At 45.2% G+C, this 17,562-nt stretch overlaps 1 protein-coding gene across 8 annotated transcripts in view; it reads left to right on the top strand.

Annotated features, from left to right (window-relative positions):
* The window catches only part of DLGAP1 (DLG associated protein 1), a 978,693-nt gene that overhangs the window by 855,682 nt on the left and 105,449 nt on the right, over positions 1-17,562 (top strand). The window lies entirely within an intron of this gene.

The raw sequence follows: 17,562 nt of genomic DNA, 5'->3' as shown, positions 1-17,562 counted from the left end.
AGGTTGCACAGCGTGGCTTTGTAGCTAGAAAGCTTCTGTGGCAGTGGTGTTTGATGCCATGTTCTAAGTACCAGCTCTCACCATTTCATCTGTGTTTCTCCTCATTCTGGTCGTTTTCTGCCACAAGTCTCTCCGCCCTCCACAAGTGGCGTTAACGCTGACCCGAGAGGGCAGCACTTAGCAGCAAACATGTCTGTTCCTGTTTTCTGATGTGATTGCCTCAGGTCCAGCGCTCTGGAGAGATCCCCTTGCTCTCCAAAGGCCTTATCTGAGGCTGGACATTGAGTCTTGTCAGGAGCCTTACCCCATGCTTTGAGCAGGGCCTTCTCTCGAGTGCTTTGGTCTCTTATGCTAACATAGCAGACGTGTTTGTCCAGGAGAGTATAGGCATGGAATAGTCCAGGCTTCCTGATCAGAACATTAAGTGGCTAAGGCATTTGCAAGGCTCCAAAGCAGGCTCTTCCCCAATAGTGTAATTCACCACCCAGAAGGTGTTGCAAGGACCAGCTTCCACTCATCCGTATCAGGCAAGTGCTAGTCCCCTTTATCTGTGCATTCGAGAAGCTGAGATGAAAAGGAAGAGGGATTTAAAGAAAGAAGGGAATCACTGGGGAAGAGAGGACATAGCAGTGTTTTTGATGAGTAACCCCCTAAAACATTAAAATAATAAAAGATACTTCCTTCCTTGAAATAATTAATTGGTTATTAGCATAAAGATAATTCCCTTCCCCTCATAAGAGCATACAATCCGAAAGTAGAGAATGTGTAATTTTCTCTCTTTGTGAGTTTCTGTGTTTGTTTTGGGATGTGTGTGTGTTCTCATTTATTGGGAGTTTGTCAGTCATGCTTCGGAGGTTTCTTCATCCCCGCTTAATCAAGGGAGGCTCCTTGGAAGAGGTGGTGGGGTTTAAGGTGAGTCTTCCCATGTAAAGGGAGATGTGGCTTGATGAATGGGCAATGCATGGAAGTGGGGAATGGAAAAACGCAAGGGGGATTGGAGTGGTGAGACCATCCGCCTGACTCAAATAAAGGGATTGGGAGGGCTGGGGTGTGAGGCTTAGAAGATGAGAGAAAGGCCCAGTAATGTACCCATGGGGTTGGCACGTCCATCACGGGAGAATCTGTGCCTTCTGTAGATTTAGTACCATCACATTTTTCAAAACAAAGTTTAAAATTAGGCAACATTTCTGACTTGACTGGAAGAAAGTTTGCTACTCCTCTAAAGTAAGGAACAGACCCCAGGAGAAGGCACAGGTGCCAATGGTGTTTCCAGATGGAGAGGGAAGAGATGCTGTGTGTTCCAGGAGCAAATGAGGGCACAGCCTTTGAGCCCCTGCGAGGCTAAGCAGGAATTCATGTGCCTCGTGCTTGGTAGCATGAGATTTTATTCAGAGGCTAGCCAGACCTCTCTCTACCTAACAAAACATAGGATAAATCACAACAGAAGCAAGCAGGCCCATGAGAAAGACCTTGTCTACAGAAGCTCCCATGGCAAGTGGATGCTGAGTTCCAGTTAATTATCTGTAGAAGTGCAGATAACAGTTGGTCCATGCTGGGCTGTTTGATGTTTTATCAAGACCTAGCTTTGAAGTCAGAGCTTTACGTTGCCTGTTTGGCTTAAGCACAGTATTCCACTTGCAACAAAAGGATGAAACAACAAAATAATTTTTTTTTAGAAAGCCAAGAGAACATTAGATAACATAAAGGCCGTTGTTCTGCTAGAACTATCCTGTTCGTCCTTTTGCTAGTAACTACTGTTACTACTGGGTAGCACGGCCTACCTGAACCCCCAAAGCAGGTTTATGGTCTCCAGAGAAAGATGAGAGTGAGAATAAATGAGGGCAGGAAGAAGACTGACTGCCTGGGGCTTTTCTGACAGCCTCCTCATCACCTCCTCTGAGTCCCTGAGACTCACAGGAAGTTCTCTGGAGCGGCCATGGGTACCAGAGGTCAGGCCCACTTCAACTGCTGCTTGAGCATCTTTTTTGGCAACTGATTGGCTGAGGGCTGTAGAAGCTTGAGGGCTTGGGAGCATGCTTTGTTGTAACTGTGTTAGAACATGTATGTGCAGGGGCCGCCTACTGTGCAGTTGTTGGACGGGGTGTGCGTATGTGCTCAATGCATGCATTCTTGGTGCATCTGTAATGTGAGATTTTTGACAAGCATGCTCAGCAAAATGTGTGTCAGGCAGTATCTCTTGATTCAAAATTAAACCTCAGATAGTAGTCCTTGTAAAGATGTAGCTAATTCCTGTACTTGCTATTCTCCATCTGTGGAATCAACTCAAGGCATCTTCACACAGCTTATGATGTGAAGGAACATGCAAATCAGTGGAGGGCATCCATTGCTAGAAATGAAGCCTATTTTTATTTCTTCAAAAATGACTCTTTTCTGGATTATCCTAGAAGTCTGAAAATAGCATAAATATTTTAGGAAGGTTATATTTTCCTTTCCTGTTCTCTTTAAGAAGAAGAAGAAAAAACCAATTGTCAGAGTCATAAGAGAACATCAACAGGCTCCATTTGCTACCTTCTACTGGATATTTTTGTCATGCACTTCTGTTCCTTCTCTTTTTCAGAAGCAGGGTTGCCCCTTTTGGCATTTCATACTTCCATGTAAGCTTGTAAACTCAGCAGAAACTTGATCGCATTAACGGTATGGTTAAAAAGACTTGTCCCTCTACACCTAAAAGATTTAAAATGACATTTAAATGGAAAGCACATCGATGCTTTAATTATTTTGAAATAAAGAAATATCTGAACCAAAAAAGAAAAACAGTTTGAAAGAAATAACTGCAAAGCTTTATCAGTAACAGTGAAGAATTCTGGACTCTAATTTTAGATCGATAATTCCAAACTCGGAGAAAACTAGGGTAAGAAAGAAACATCCAGACACTGAATTGGGGAAACAGGGAGATAGTAAAGGCAGTGGTAAGGAGAAAACCACCCACGGCAAGAATTTTTTAATAGAATCTCCAAAATATCTCTCTTTTTAAAAAATTCTTTTTTGGCCCTGGCCGGTTGGCTCAGTGGTAGAGCGTCGGCCTGGCGTGCGGGGGACCCGGGTTCGATTCCCAGCTAGGGCACACAGGAGAAGCGCCCATTTGCTTCTCCACCCCCCCCCCTCCTTCCTCTCTGTCTCTCTCTTCCCCTCCCGCAGCAGAGGCTCCATTGGAGCAAAGATGGCCCGGGCTCTGGGGATGGCTCCTTGGCCTCTGCCCCAGGCACTAGAGTGGCTCTGGTCACGGCAGAGCATCGCCCCCTGGTGGGCAGAGCATCACCCCTGGTGGGCGTGCCGGTTGGATCCTGGTCGGGCGCATGCAGGAGTCGGTCTGACTGTCTCTCCCCGTTTCCAGCTCAAGGGGAAAAAAAAAAAAATTCTTTTTTATTGATTGATTTTAGAGAGAAAGAGAGAGCAAAACATGGATTTGTTGCTCCACCCATTTATGCATTCTTTGGTTGATTCTTGTATGTGCCCTGACCAGGGATCCGATTGTAACCTTGGCATATTGTGATGATGCTCTAACTAGCTGGGCTGCCCAGCCAGGGCCCAAATATTCCTCTTAAAAGGGATTTTTTTCTCTTGAAATTGAAGCAGGGGGGTGCAGGGGAAGTAGGGGGAGACATATTTTTACAAGTAGGACCAGTGCACCAGCCTAATCAAGGAGAAATGAGAACAGAGGTCAGTGGAAGAGCTGAGTCATGCCTGACTAGCACTGCTCTGATATTCTGTAGGCAGCTATTTCTTTCCGCTGGGGAGAGCCCAGCCCCAGCCAGAAGCTCTATCCAGTGTAGAGATGTGTTCAGACACGTGGGAAGTGGGAGCATTCAGGCAGGGAGACGGCAAGTCTGAAGGGACAAGATGAGGCAACGAAGGCTGATGACAGGCCCGCTGTAACTGATAACCAGGGTGTGTTCCATGATGAGACTTGCCTCAAAGGTGCTTTGTTTATTATACCTTGTAGGTAGGCGAGATTCCAAAATACCCAAATGACATCAAATTCTTTACAAAGCCTATATGAGAGAATGAAGTCTGGATTTTTTGGAAAAGTCCCATGTTTTTAAAAATGGGAACAGATGAGTCACTATGAAAAAAAAAAAATAGACTAGACAAGAAGATTCTCCAAGCCATGGCCCACTTTCAGTGGCCTCTTGGTGGGGACCCTGAGGTTTGCAGTTAGCACTAGAGGTGAAATTAGTATTAACAGTAAAACCTCATCTCCATGAACAACTTCAATTTCATAAACAAAAGTTTCCTTTTTTCTTCTTGTCACTTTATTTTATTTAGATATTTTTTAAGTGTCTTATTTCTCCCTGGTAATGGGTTGTTGAGCCATCAGAGCAGGGGACTTAGGACTGTTGTCATATCCAAGGTGGTCTCAGACCCACTAATTGCTAGAAATCCTCAAGTATAGGAAAGAAAAACTGAGTAAAACTTGGTGCAATCTTTGTTCCCATTTTCAAAATTCAAAATACCCACAGCTTCATGTCTGCTTTTCTGTTACAAAGCTCTGATCTGACTTTATATGTGTGTTGAGGGCCGAGATATTCACTTATGTTGCTTATGAAATTCTGTTTTTTATAAAATGACATGGAATGAAGCCCCAAGTACCCTGTCTTAGTCCATTTGGGCTGCAATATCAAATTACCATACATTGGGTGGCTTAAACAATAGAAATTTATTTCTCACAATTGTGAAGGCTGGAAGACCAGGATCGAATCAAGGGCAGATTTGATATCTGGTGAAGACCCTCTTCTGGGTTGCAGACTACCGACTTCTTGCTGTGCCCTCACAGGGTGGGAGGTGGAAGGGAGCTCTCGGGGTCCCTTTTAATAGGGGCACTAATCCCATTCAAAAGGCTTTACCTTTATGGCCTATTCATTTCCACTAAAGCAGTGGTCCCTAACCCCCGGGCCACGGACCAGTACCAGTCCATGGGCCATTTGGTACCGGTCCACAGAGAAAGAATAAATAACTTACATTATTTCCGTTTTATTTATATTTAAGTCTGAACGATATTTTATTTTTAAAAAATGACCAGATTCCCTCTGTTACATCTTTATAAGACTCACTCTTGACGCTTGTCTCGGTCACGTGATACATTTATCTGTCCCACCCTAAAGGCCGGTCCGTGAAAATATTTTCTGACATTAAACCAGTCCGTGGCCCAAAAAAGGTTGGGGACCACTGCACTAAAGGAAAGAACTCAGGCTGCTCGAGGACTATGTCAGCAGGCATAAAAAGCCTCTATTTCCAAACATAACATTTTATTACTTCATTGGTATTAATCTATTTAAGAAAAGAAAATGGATAAGGTTATTCAATGCCTACATTATGTCTATGCTAGGCCATGGGGATAGAAAGATAAACCTGACCCAGTTCTGCTATCTAGAAGGCAACATTTATGTAAATAGATAATTATATTTTAATATAATAAAAATTCAATGGTAAGAGTATATAAAAAAAAAAAGCTATGTGACCACAGAAGTCAGCCTAGGTACTCTGCCTGGTTGGATCAGAAAGATGCCCCAGGGAAGATGTCTAGGCCTTGAAAGACATCCAGAAGGCAAAGAAGAAAGCAGGTACATCTCACAAGGGTGAAGAAGCCAGTTCAGCTCATGGACCAAGGGATGAAAACCACCTGACTCCTCCAGGAATAGACGTGCTGAAGCACTGAGCCCAAGGGGGAAATGGCCAGGCATGGAGGGGGAATGGAGATACATTTTATTTTTTTTATTTTTTTTTAAAGTTACTTCCCTACTTTATTTTTTTATTTTTTTTAATTTTTATTTTATTTATTTATTTTAGAGAGGAGAGAGAGAGGGAAAGAAAGAGACAGAGAGAGAGAGACAGGGGGGAGGAGCTGGAAGCATCAACTCCCATATGTGCCTTGACCAGGCAAGCCCAGGGTTTCGAACCGGCGACCTCAGCATTTCCAGGTCAACGCTTTATCCACTGCGCCACCACAGGTCAGGTCTGGAGATACATTTTAAAGGTAGCTATAGGCAATAAACACCCAGCAAAGGAGTTTATTTCTTTTTAGTATCTACTGTATTTTTTCTATTTTTACTTATTGACTTTAGAGACAGAAAAAAAGAAAGAGGAAGAAACATCAATTTATTCTTCCATTTATTTATGTACTCATTTATTGTGTCTTTTTTTTTTTTTTTTTTTTTCATTTTTCCGAAGCTGGAAACGGGAAGCAGTCAGACAGACTCCTGCATGCACCCGACCGAGATCCACCCGGCATGCCCACCTGGGGGCGATGTTCTGCCCCTCTGGGGCATCGCTCTGCTGCATCCAGAGCCATTCTAGCGCCTGAGGCAGAGGCCACAGAGCCATCCCCCAGCGCCCGGGCCATCTTTGCTCCAATGGAGCCTTGGCTGCGGGAGGGGAAGAGAGAGACAGAGAGGAAGGAGAGGGGGAGGGGTGGAGAAGCAGATGGGCGCTTCTCCTGTGTGCCCTGGCCGGGAATCAAACCCGGGACTCCTGCACGCCAGGCCGACGCTCTACCGCTGAGCCAACCAGCCAGGGCCTGTGTCTTTTTTTTTATAAGAGAGAAAGAGACAAGAAAGAGAGAGCATCTGAAGCATCAACTCACAGTTGCTTCATTTTAGTTGTTCATTAATGGATTCTCATGCGTGCCTTGACAGGGGGCTTCAGCTGAGCCAGTGACCCCTTGCTCAAGCCAAAGACCATGGGATCATTTTGATGATCCCACCCTCAAACCAGTGACGCCACACTCAAACTGGTGAGGCTGCGCTCAAGCTGGCAACCTCGGGGCCTCAAACCAGGGACCTCAGCATCCCAGACTGACTTTTTATCCACTGTACCACCACTAGTCAGGCAGGCCTATTGGGTTTTTTCTTTTTTCTTTTTTTTTTAGCAAGAGAGAGAGACAGACAGCAACAGACAGACAAAAGGAGAGAAAGATGACAGGCATCAACTCATAGTTGTGGCGCTTTAGTTATTCATTGATTGATATCTCATATGTTTCTTGACCAGAGGGCTCCAGCTGAGCCAGTGACCCCTTGCTCAAGCCAGCAACCTTGGGCTTCAAGCCAGTGACCTTTGGGCTCAAGCCAGCAACCATGGGGTCATGTCTATGATCCCATGCTCAAGCTGATAACCCCACGCTCAAGCCAGCGACCCCAGGTTTCAAACCCAGGTCCTCAGCATCCCAGGCTGACACTCTATCAACTGAGCCACCACCTGGTCAGGCTGTAATTTTTTTATGGGGAAAAATGTTAACATAGCTCAAAAATCAAAATACAGAAGGAAAAATGCATTAACTCCTTGCCCAGTTCCTGTTGCCCTTAACCCACCATTATCAATTTTCTTTCTTCTGTATAGATAAATATTTGTGGCATATTTCAGCATTATAAATATGTGTTACACAAAGAGTATTTCACTATGTACAATACTGTACAACTTGGGTTTTTTTTCTGTTTAACAATGTCTTTGTAATATTTCCACATTTCCCTAGAGAATTTCCTGGTTATGTTTTACAACTGCATAGTTTTCCAATATATGGATATATCACAAATCATTTAACCAATTTCCTTTTTGCAACACATTTAGATTGTTCTCAATATTTTGCTATTAAAGAATGCTTTCCTAAATTATTTTGTATACATCTAATTTTACTCATTATGTCTTCAGGATTAATCTTTGATATGGAGTTGCTAAGTCAAAGGTGACATTATTTAGGTTAGATTTTGCTACAATAACAAACAACTCTCAAATCTCAGGGTTAAACACAACAAAAGCATTCCAATTCCTACTATATGTTCCGTGAAGGTTGGCAGGAGTTCTGGTCCACACCGTCTTTCAGAGACCCTGGCCACCACATAGTACCATATGCCCATCCATAGGGGCTATAATATTTGTATTTCCACCAGCCTATCTCTTAGGTATACTTTCAAGTCCTGGACAAAAACCATACTGTTGATAGGCTAGGAAAGCTAGTAATACTGCCATGAGCTAACATTTGGTGAGCACTTTTGTTTGTAACTACTGCAAGCAAAAGAAATGCATATATTATCACATTAAAACTTCACAGCAACTCAGGAGCTACTCTTATTATCACCCAATTTACAAAGGAGGAAGCCAAGGCATGGAGAAGTTCCTAGCTCAAGGTCATAGAATTCCAAACCCAAGACTGAGTAATGTAATTGAACCCTTGAAGCCATCCACCATACCACCTTCCTTTTCAGTATACCTGTTTCTGGATAGGACTAAAAGCTTTTTCAGTTTGTGATAAACATAGTGAAATCACCAGGTTCACATATAGTACCAAATGCTTTCTGGCACAAACTCACAAGACTGGGTGAGGGAGTGGCTGGTGAGTTTTTGTGGATAATTACAATGGAGCACAAATAAGTGAACTTACTCCTGAATGTGTATATATGGTGAGGGGCATCGGTCTATGTGATGCTATTTAAGGAAGAGATCTAGGTGTTAGTGGAAAGAACTCCCAGAGGACACTGAACAGAGCGGCACTGCACCATGGAGGCGAGGTTTTTGGGGTTTTTTTGTTTATTTGGTTTTTTACAGGGACAGAGAGAGAGAGTCAGAGAGAGGGATAGACAGGGACAGACAGACAGGAACAGAGAGATGAAAAGCATCAATCATCAGTTTTTGTTGTGACACCTTAGTTGTTCATTGATTGCTTTCTCATATGTGCCTTGACCGTGGGGCTACAGCAGACTGAGTGACCCCTTGCTCAAGCCAACGACCTTGGGTCCAAGCTGGTGAGCTTTTGCTCAAACCAGATGCGCGAGCCCACGCTCAAGCCGGCGACCTCGGGGTCTCAAACCGGGGTCTCAAACCGGGGTCCTTCCGCATCCCAGTCCGATGCTCTATCCACTGCACCACCACCTTGGTCAGGCAAGGAGGCGAGGTTTTTGAGTTTCACCTCTATACTTACTGGCTCGCCTTGGTCTAATCCTTTCCTCTGCATTTGGCTTCGTCATCCTATAGTGGGAGTTATCAGGTGATGTAGGAACTTAACAGGCCTTAGGCACTGCTTCCTTTAGAAAATTCATCCTATATATCATTTCAAACATATTACAGTGATCCACATCCCCGTTAAATGAATCTGTATTTTATAAACATTTTGAAAGAATTTTTTATTATTTTTTGGCTACAATTACAATTACATATGTAAAATACGTTCAGTTTGATTGGCTACGATTCCTTAGTAATCACACCTATATAAGATTCCTCATAAAATAAAATAAAAAATCTAACCCATAAAGTATTTTCAAATGTAATGGAATTTTGTTTCTAATTTAACAATAAGTGATGCTAATATAATGTTAATTTATAAAAGCATTAAATTAAAATTTTATTAACTTTGATTTTGCAGTTTTTTAGTCATAGTTTAGTGACAGTACCTCTTTTCCAAGACACAAATATCTTAAATCCTTTGGAAAGGCTCATGAGCCAAAGCCTGTCCCCTGCAGGGCATAGGACAAGATGACAGTGACACCTGCTCTGTGCCCTCACAGGATTGCTGTGGGGTTGCGTTGGAATGGCTGTGACAGAGGGGAATGAAAAACTACATCCTTCAGGAAGCAGGGGGTAGAAATTGCTGCCAGGAAACCAGCTGAGGGAGTGGGACAGGCTCTGAGAGGCAGGCACAGGGCAGGTTCAAGGTCTCGTAGCCTCGGTTCTTCCTCTTTGTGTATTTGGTGTGTGGCGGCTAGACAATGCTTCTGGGAACATCTGCGGGAAGTCATTGTTTTGTCTTTTAGGACAGAGAGGAGAGGCGTGCAGTGACAACTGCCTGGGTCTGTGTGCTCTATGTCTAGGAGTGTAGTTTATATTGTTCTTGAGCTCTACCTAGTCTGGACTTCTTGGGCTGCTGAAACAAAATACCACAGATGGGGTGGCTTATTGTCTCACAATTCTGGAGGCTGGGTAGTCCAAGATCAAAGTGCCGGCAAGTTAAATGTCTGGTGAAAGCTTCTGTCTCTGTCTTTGGTTGCAGATGGCTGCCTTCTTGCTCTGGCCTCAGGTGGCCTTTCTAAATGGAGAGAGAGACAGAGACAGCCTGAGATCTGGTGTCTCTTCTTTTTTTTTTTTTTTTTTTTTACAGAGGCAGAGATAGACAGGGACAGACAGACAGGAACGGAGAGAGATGAGAAGCATCAATCATCAGTTTCTCGTTGCGCGTTGCGACTTCTTAGTTGTTCATTGATTGCTTTCTCACATGTGCCTTGACCACGGGCCTTCAGCAGACCGAGTAACCCCCTGCTGGAGCCAGCGACCTTGGGTCTAAGCTGGTGAGCTCTTCGCTCAAGCCAGATGAGCCCGCGCTCAAGCTGGCGACCTCTGGGTCTCGAACCTGGGTCCTTCCGCATCCCAGTCCAACGCTCTATCCACTGCGCCACCACCTGGTCAGGCTGGTGTCTCTTCTTATAAAGGCACTGTACCACCTTGGGGACTCCACCTTCATGACTTATTCTAAAACCTGCTCACCTCCTGAATGCCCTGTCTCCAAACACCATCACATTGGGAGTTGGGGCTTCAACACATGGATTTTGTGGGGACGCAACCATTGACCCCGTAACTCTCGGGTGCATGTGGCCTAAATCAGAAATAATAAAACCAGCCTCTCCTGTTGGTTAAACAGAATACATTTGAATTGAAAGGGGTATCCTTCCTCTGTCAGTTTTCCCTGTTCTTGTCTTTCTCATGATCTTTAAGGACATCTTGAATCTTAAAAAAATTAAAAGTTTCTGTGGAGGAAAAATAAAGAGGCTCTCCCTTCTAAGAAAGGTAAACACCTCAAGTCTATAGGAGTCGATAGGAAGTGAGCATGTCACCAAGTCGAGTGCCACTTAGAGAAAATGACAGGGCAGAAAAGGGCCGCAGCCTGGCCAGGCGGCCTCCTTTGAATCCCAGAGGCTGCTCAGCCCTCTAGTTTCCTGGCATGCTTTCCCTCCATCGTCACACGGGCACTGAGGAAAAACCCTGAGCACCCAGCGGTGAGATGGAGCAATACCTCATCTGTATGGGGACGGGCACCCCGAGTGATGCACGCAGAGCCCTGCACGTGTCAGTGGAACAGCCAAGGACAAAGTGCCCGGGTGCATGCAGGCTCCCTCAGAGGCAGGGCGTCTCAGACCCACTCTCACAAAGGGACAGTTCACACCCAAGCCACCAGCACCCACTGTCTCCCAGAGAGGCTGACGTGACCAAGTCGCATGATGAGCATTGGTCAGGCAGGCTCGTGCTGTGTGCCATGGGAAGGGTGGAGCAGAGGTGACTGGGGCTAAGTCTGGTTTTTCCTCAGCACTGGCCTTTTATTAATCTCATCACAAAGGCTGTCACTCACCCGGAGAGGTCCTAAATGCGCCTTACTTCTGCTTCTGAAGCAGCAGGATGTGGCGGCAGCTGTCTGGGTGATATGGAGGCTGCCTGAACAGAAGGGAGAAAAAATATACTGTTATAAAGGACTGTAATCCGCGGGTTACAGAGAGACACCAAGGCCGGTGACAGAAGACATTTGGAGGAGTTTATTAGTGATCCAGCTAGCTACATGGGGCACGGTCCCAAATCATGTAGGCTCTCATACAGTTCTAAGCCTGCTTTTATACAAAATCAAGTACTTGTTGGAGTGGGGAAGGAGGGGGAGCATGGTACAAAAGTCATTAAAGTCATTTACTAACAAGCTTACAACATTTATCTATAGGATCTATTAAAAGGAAAAAAAAAATTCCTACACATCAAGACCACAAGATAACACAGTAGTAAAAATGTTTTACATACACAACAAAGACATTCCCAAATCTTCTAGGGTCTACTACCCATCCCTGTCGCCACAGTAGTGGGAAATGAAATGTTTAGCTTAGGATAAGGAGAAGCTAAATGAAATTACCTTTGCTAAAAGTATTGGGGCTAGCTATTAGGAAACCTAATTAGGAAACCTAATAAGCTAGTCCCCGCTTGCTTAGTTTACAAGTTTTACACATATAAAGAATTTCAAAAGGGATGATTTTTAGAAAGCATATAAAATGTTATAGAACGCAGGTTTTTCAAGCAAGGGGAGTGGGCTCATGATCCCTTTGTCTAGAGCAGGGGCAGTCAACCTTGTTATACCTACTGCCCACTTTTGTATCTCTGTTAGTAGTAAAATATTCTGACTGCCCACCGGTTCCACAGTAATGGTGATTTATAAAGTAGGGAAGTAACTTTACTTTATAAAATTTATAAAGCAGAGTTTCAGCAAGTTAAAGCATAAAATAATAATTACTTACCAAGTACTTTATGTCAGATTTTCACTAAGTTTGGCAGAATAAATCTTTATAAAACAATTTACTATAGTTAAATCTATCTTTTTATTTATACTTTGGTTGCTCCGCTACCACTCACCCTGAAAGCTGGAACGCCCACTAGTAGGGACCAGGTTGACTACCACTGGAGAGATATACGTCACTCTCATGACTCCAGGAGGGGAGGAATAGGAAGAGTTACAGGAATTTTTAATTAAGATATGTAAACAGCCTGACCAGGCAGTGGTGCAGTGGATAGAGCGTCAGTCAGACTGGGACGTGGAGGACCCAGGTTCGAGACCTCGAGGTCGCCAGTTTGAGCGCGGGCTCATCTGGCTTGAGCAAAGCTCACCAGCCTGGACCCAAGGTCGCTGGCTCAAGTAAGGTGTTACTCGGTTTGCTGAAGGCCCGCGGTCAAGGCACATATGAGAAAGCAATCAATGAACAACTAAGGTGTCCCAACGAAAAACTGATGATTGATGCCTCATCTCTCTTTGTTCCTGTCTTGTCTGTCCCTATCTATCCCTCTCTCTGACTCTCTCTCTGTCCCTGTAAAGAAAAAAATATATATATGTAAACATTGTCTCCTGAAGGCTCTTAAGGAAGGGGAAGAGGAAGTTTTCAGATAAGTTTTACCTTCTTTGCTCTAAGAAGTGGCTCCAGTCCTTCCAGAGTAAACTATGATTAACTACTAACTTTTGCTCCTTTAATCTCTTTCTCAGGTTTTTTTCTCCTCAGAAAGGAGGGGTAAGGGGGGCCTGACTCTTCCTTTTAAAATACTAATGTTAACAATTTTTGCAATTTCTTGGCACCTTATCACAATACTAGCTCGAAGCGGATGGGCCAGTGGAATGCAGGCAGTGAGGCGGAAACGGGAGCATCCACACCAAGGTCCTGCCACAACCCCCCCCCCCCCCCCCCGTCCCCACAGCCCCAGGCTGGGAACCCAGGCTGCTGGGAAGCTGGAACAAAAGCCCTCATTTTATAGGGGACTGTCCCCTTTCCACAGAGCTGGAAGAACCTCAACAGGAGATGTTATTAGCAGAACTTAAAATGGACTGAATTTGTAAGTTGGATCCCTTATATATATGAAGCCTGGACTTAGGAGATGATGAGTACCAGGGCTGGTGTAAATAATAGCTATCAATTGCAATGAAAATATTAACTATATACAATTAAAGACAATTAGTAACAATACCATTAAAGCATTTACTTTTTTCTAGGTCCTGCACTAAGACCTTAACATATTATTTCATTTAGCTTCTCAGCAACTCTATCACAGAAGTACTTTTAGCCTGACCTGTGGTGGCACAGTGGATAGAGCGTAGACCAGGATTGTCGAGGTCGCCGGTTCAAACCCTGGACTTGCCCAGTCAAGGCACCTACTAGAAGCAATCAGTGAACAGCTAAAGTGAAGCAACTATGATCTCGCTCTCACTCCTTTTCTCTCTCTCTCTAAAAGCAATACATAAAATCTTTAAGAAAGACCTTTGGCATGCCAGTTTTACAGAAGAGGCACTGAGACTTGGTGAGATTACACACCCAAGATCAACCAAGTACTAGGAGGCAGATCCAGGACTGAAATTGACTTCTGTGTGACTCTAAAACTGCTGTAAGGGATAACCACACTTTTGTTTTCAAAAGTATCTTCGCAATGAGCCAGTATATAGGATTGCCTCCAGCAAGTAAGGACTTAAGAGGAAAAATAACCATCCCTCCTGTCACTCCAGGCTGGGACAAATGTGTGTGACAGCGCAGGGCTCTGTAACCACAGTCTTGCCTGATTCTTGGTCCCTCTGCCACAGATACAGGTTAGGTGAAGGGGTGGGGACTGGTGAACACAAGGAGACTGAATTCTGGCCTTCTCCTCCCCCCACATTCTCCCTGCAGGGCCCATCTTGGGGAGATGACTTTACCCTCCACTCAGATTCCTGGCCAAGCATAAACCATGAAATAACTAATTTAATTGTAGATTCAATAGGAACACACCGCTAGAAGGTTCACAGGTACCCTTCCCTCATGAAGAACCAGCCCAGGTCACTTAATTTTAAGGTGAACCTTTGTAGGCATCAAAATCACCCAAACGGCTTGTTAAAACCCACATTGCCATAGTTTCTGAACCAGTGGGTCTAGGGTAGGGGCGGAGAATCTGAGCTACATTCACGTTCTGCTGGCATTGCTGGTTGGGAGACCACCTTTGAGATCCACTATTTTAAGGGATAGAAGCTTTAGCTTTGTCTGTTATTTTATTCCTGGGCATTTATCAATGCCTACTCAATGTGATAGCAGCTGTTCTCAAAGACTTTCATTTTCCCGCCTGTATTGGTTTCCTAGTAACAAATTACCACAAACTTAGCGGCTTCAAGCAACACGGATCAGCTTACATTTTAGAGGTCAGAGTCTGCAGCGGGTGGGCAGGGCTGCGCTGTTGTGGGAGCTCAGGGGAGAACCCACTCGTTGCCTTTCCAGCTTCTCAAAGCTGCCTGCACTCCTTGCCGTGCGGCATCGTCCTCCATCTTCAAAGCCGTTCGCAGTGTAGTATCTGCAAACCTCTCTGTCACCTCTGCTTTCACCGGCACATCCCCCTCTCTGAATTGGACCCTCCTGTTCTCTCTTATAAGGACCTTTGTGATTACATTGGGGCCACCTAGTGATCCAGGGCAATCTTTTCATTTGAAGAGCTTTAATCACACCAGGGAAGTCCCCATTGCCACGTTAGTTAACATATTCACAGATTTCTAAGATTTGAAATTTAGGGGTCATTGTTCTATCCACCACCGGACCCATCCCATCGGCCTGCTTACACAGCAGGTGTCCCTTCTACCCCTTATCACCCTTCCCACAAAAGAAAAACCAAAACTGTATCAGGATTTTCATGGTGACTTTCCTCCAATAAAGCGTTCTTGCAAGAGGGGCGGGTGGGAAAAGCCCCAGAGTGAAAGAGGCAAAGGGAGAGGAGAAGGAGAGAAGGAAGGCTTATCATGGCCAGAAAGTGAAAGGAGTTAAGGGCTCATAGACGTGGACCTCTCAGACCATGCCCAAAACACCCACCGAATCTCCTCATACTTGCTAGACCTTTTGACTCTAGAGCCATGGTCCCAGCCCTCCTGAGGCCGGGGCGCCAGAGGGCTTGGTGAAGGTCAGCCTTCACCCCGGGGCTTCGACACCAGAACCACCTTCCGAAGCTGCCAGCAGGCCACTTGTGAAAGATGCCAAAAGCAAAGTTGTGTAGAAAGGATTTCTTGCCTTTTGAGTTTCTGGTTTTTTACCTTCAGAACTTTTCTGGACTGATGTCCCAACCTCAAGGCTGTGAACTTTCTGTTGATGAGTGTGTTAATTTGCTAGGACTGCAGGCCCTGGCCGGTTGGCTCAGTGGTAGAGCATCGGCCTGGCATGCAGAAGTCCCGGGTTCGATTCCCGGCCAGGGCACACAGGAGAAGCGCCCATCTGCTTCTCCACCCCTCCCCCTCTCCTTCCTCTCTGTCTCTCTCTTCCCCTCCCGCAGCTGAGGCTCCATTGGAGCAAAGATGGCCCGGGCGCTGGGGATGGCTCCTTGGCCTCTGCCCCAGGCGCTAGAGTGGCTCTGGTCGCGGCAGAGCGACGCCCTGGAGGGGCAGAGCATCGCCCCCTGGTGGGCAGAGCGTCGCCCCCTGGTGGGTGTGCCGGGTGGATCCCGGTCGGGCGCATGCGGGAGTCTGTCTGACTGTCTCTCCCCGTTTCTAGCTTCAGAAAAAAAAAAGGGGGGGGATTTGCTAGGGCTGCAATAACAATAGATACCATGAACTAGGGGGTGGGGTGGGGTGGGGGGGGTGGACTCAACAAAAGAAATTTATTTTCTCCGTTTTGGAGGCTGGAGGTCCAAGGTCAAGGTGTGGCAGGTTGCCTCTCTGTCCCCCTCCTTGGCTTGCAGATGGCCGTCCTCTCTGGGTGCTCACTCTTTCAGCACATGCCCTCTGTGCCTCTCTCTTCTTGTAAGGACCCAGTCATATTGGATTTTGGCCTAATGACTTCATTTTAACCCAGTAATCACTTTAAGGACCCTGTCTCCAAACACACTTAGTCTGAAGTACTAAGAGTTAGGACTTCAACATAGGGATTTTGAAGGAGACAATTCAGCCCCTAACAGTGGGCTGGGATCTGGGAGACTCAGAAAGATCACTTCCGCTCACTTTTGATGTAACAGGTGGGCTAGGCAAAAAGCATGAAGGTGGGAAGGAAAAGCTGGACACAGGTGTGCACCTCGGCCCAGACCTACCTTTTGGGCTTAGGTTAGGCACAGGGAAAGGCAGAGAAGGTCAAAGAAGCCCCCAAAGGCCCCCCCCCATCTTTGTCTGTATAAGCAGGTAGCAGCATTTTAGCTGATTCTCTGCAGGTTTTGGGACCGATACACAGCTAGTCACAGAAATTCCACCAAGTCAGTGTACACACTGGACACTGAGCAAATACAGCGGCAGACAGAGAGTGTTTGTATTTGATGCTCTCTGAAAGGCCATGTGAGAGAAAATGAGTTCATTCTCCAGGCATGGCTCTGAGAGGGAAGTCAAACAGCACACAAGTTGAAACAAGTCAAACAGTCTTATTTTAGTCTTGATTCATGGGTTCCTCTTTCTTCAAAGCCCTTTAGAAGCACTGTGTTTTGTTTTTGTTAGAGTGAGTACTGTTGCAAGGTCCTTCCTGACACATGCTGCCTCGGTGACTTACAGGACCTGGAAGCTTTGAAGGTTTTCCTTGACAAACCTTTGCTACTCACTGGTCAAACTCACTAACCAACACAGGCTTAAAATAGATAAATGTACAAACGTACACATACAGAACACTCACACTAAGGGCAATAAGCCAGTCACACAAAAAAAGACGAATAACATATAATTCCACACACACAAGGAACCTAAAATCATCAAACTCATAGAGACAGAATGTAGAACGGTGGTTGCCAGGGGCTGAGGACAGAGTTTCAGTTTTTCAAGATAGAAAGAATTCTGTAGCTTGGTTGCACAACAGTGTGAATATATGTATTGAACTGTATACTTTAAAATAGTTAACATGTGGCTCAGCAGATAGAGCGTTGTCCCTGCACACTGAGGTCACGGGTTAGATCCCCTGTCAGGGCACATACAAGCAGCAACCAATAGTGCAAAACTGAGTGGAACAACAGGATGATGTTTCTGTCTGTCTGTCTCTCTCCCTCTTCCTCTTTCTCAAAGCAATGGGAAAAAATAGTTCATATGTTAAATTTTGTTGCATGTTTTCCAGCCCAATCTTTTGAAAACTGCTGTTGGAA

Source organism: Saccopteryx leptura, chromosome 11, assembly GCF_036850995.1.
Source record: "Saccopteryx leptura isolate mSacLep1 chromosome 11, mSacLep1_pri_phased_curated, whole genome shotgun sequence".
Lineage (NCBI taxonomy): Eukaryota > Metazoa > Chordata > Mammalia > Chiroptera > Emballonuridae > Saccopteryx > Saccopteryx leptura.
The sequence above is the reverse complement of the archived record's forward strand: the minus strand, read 5'-3'. Positions and strand labels throughout refer to the sequence as shown.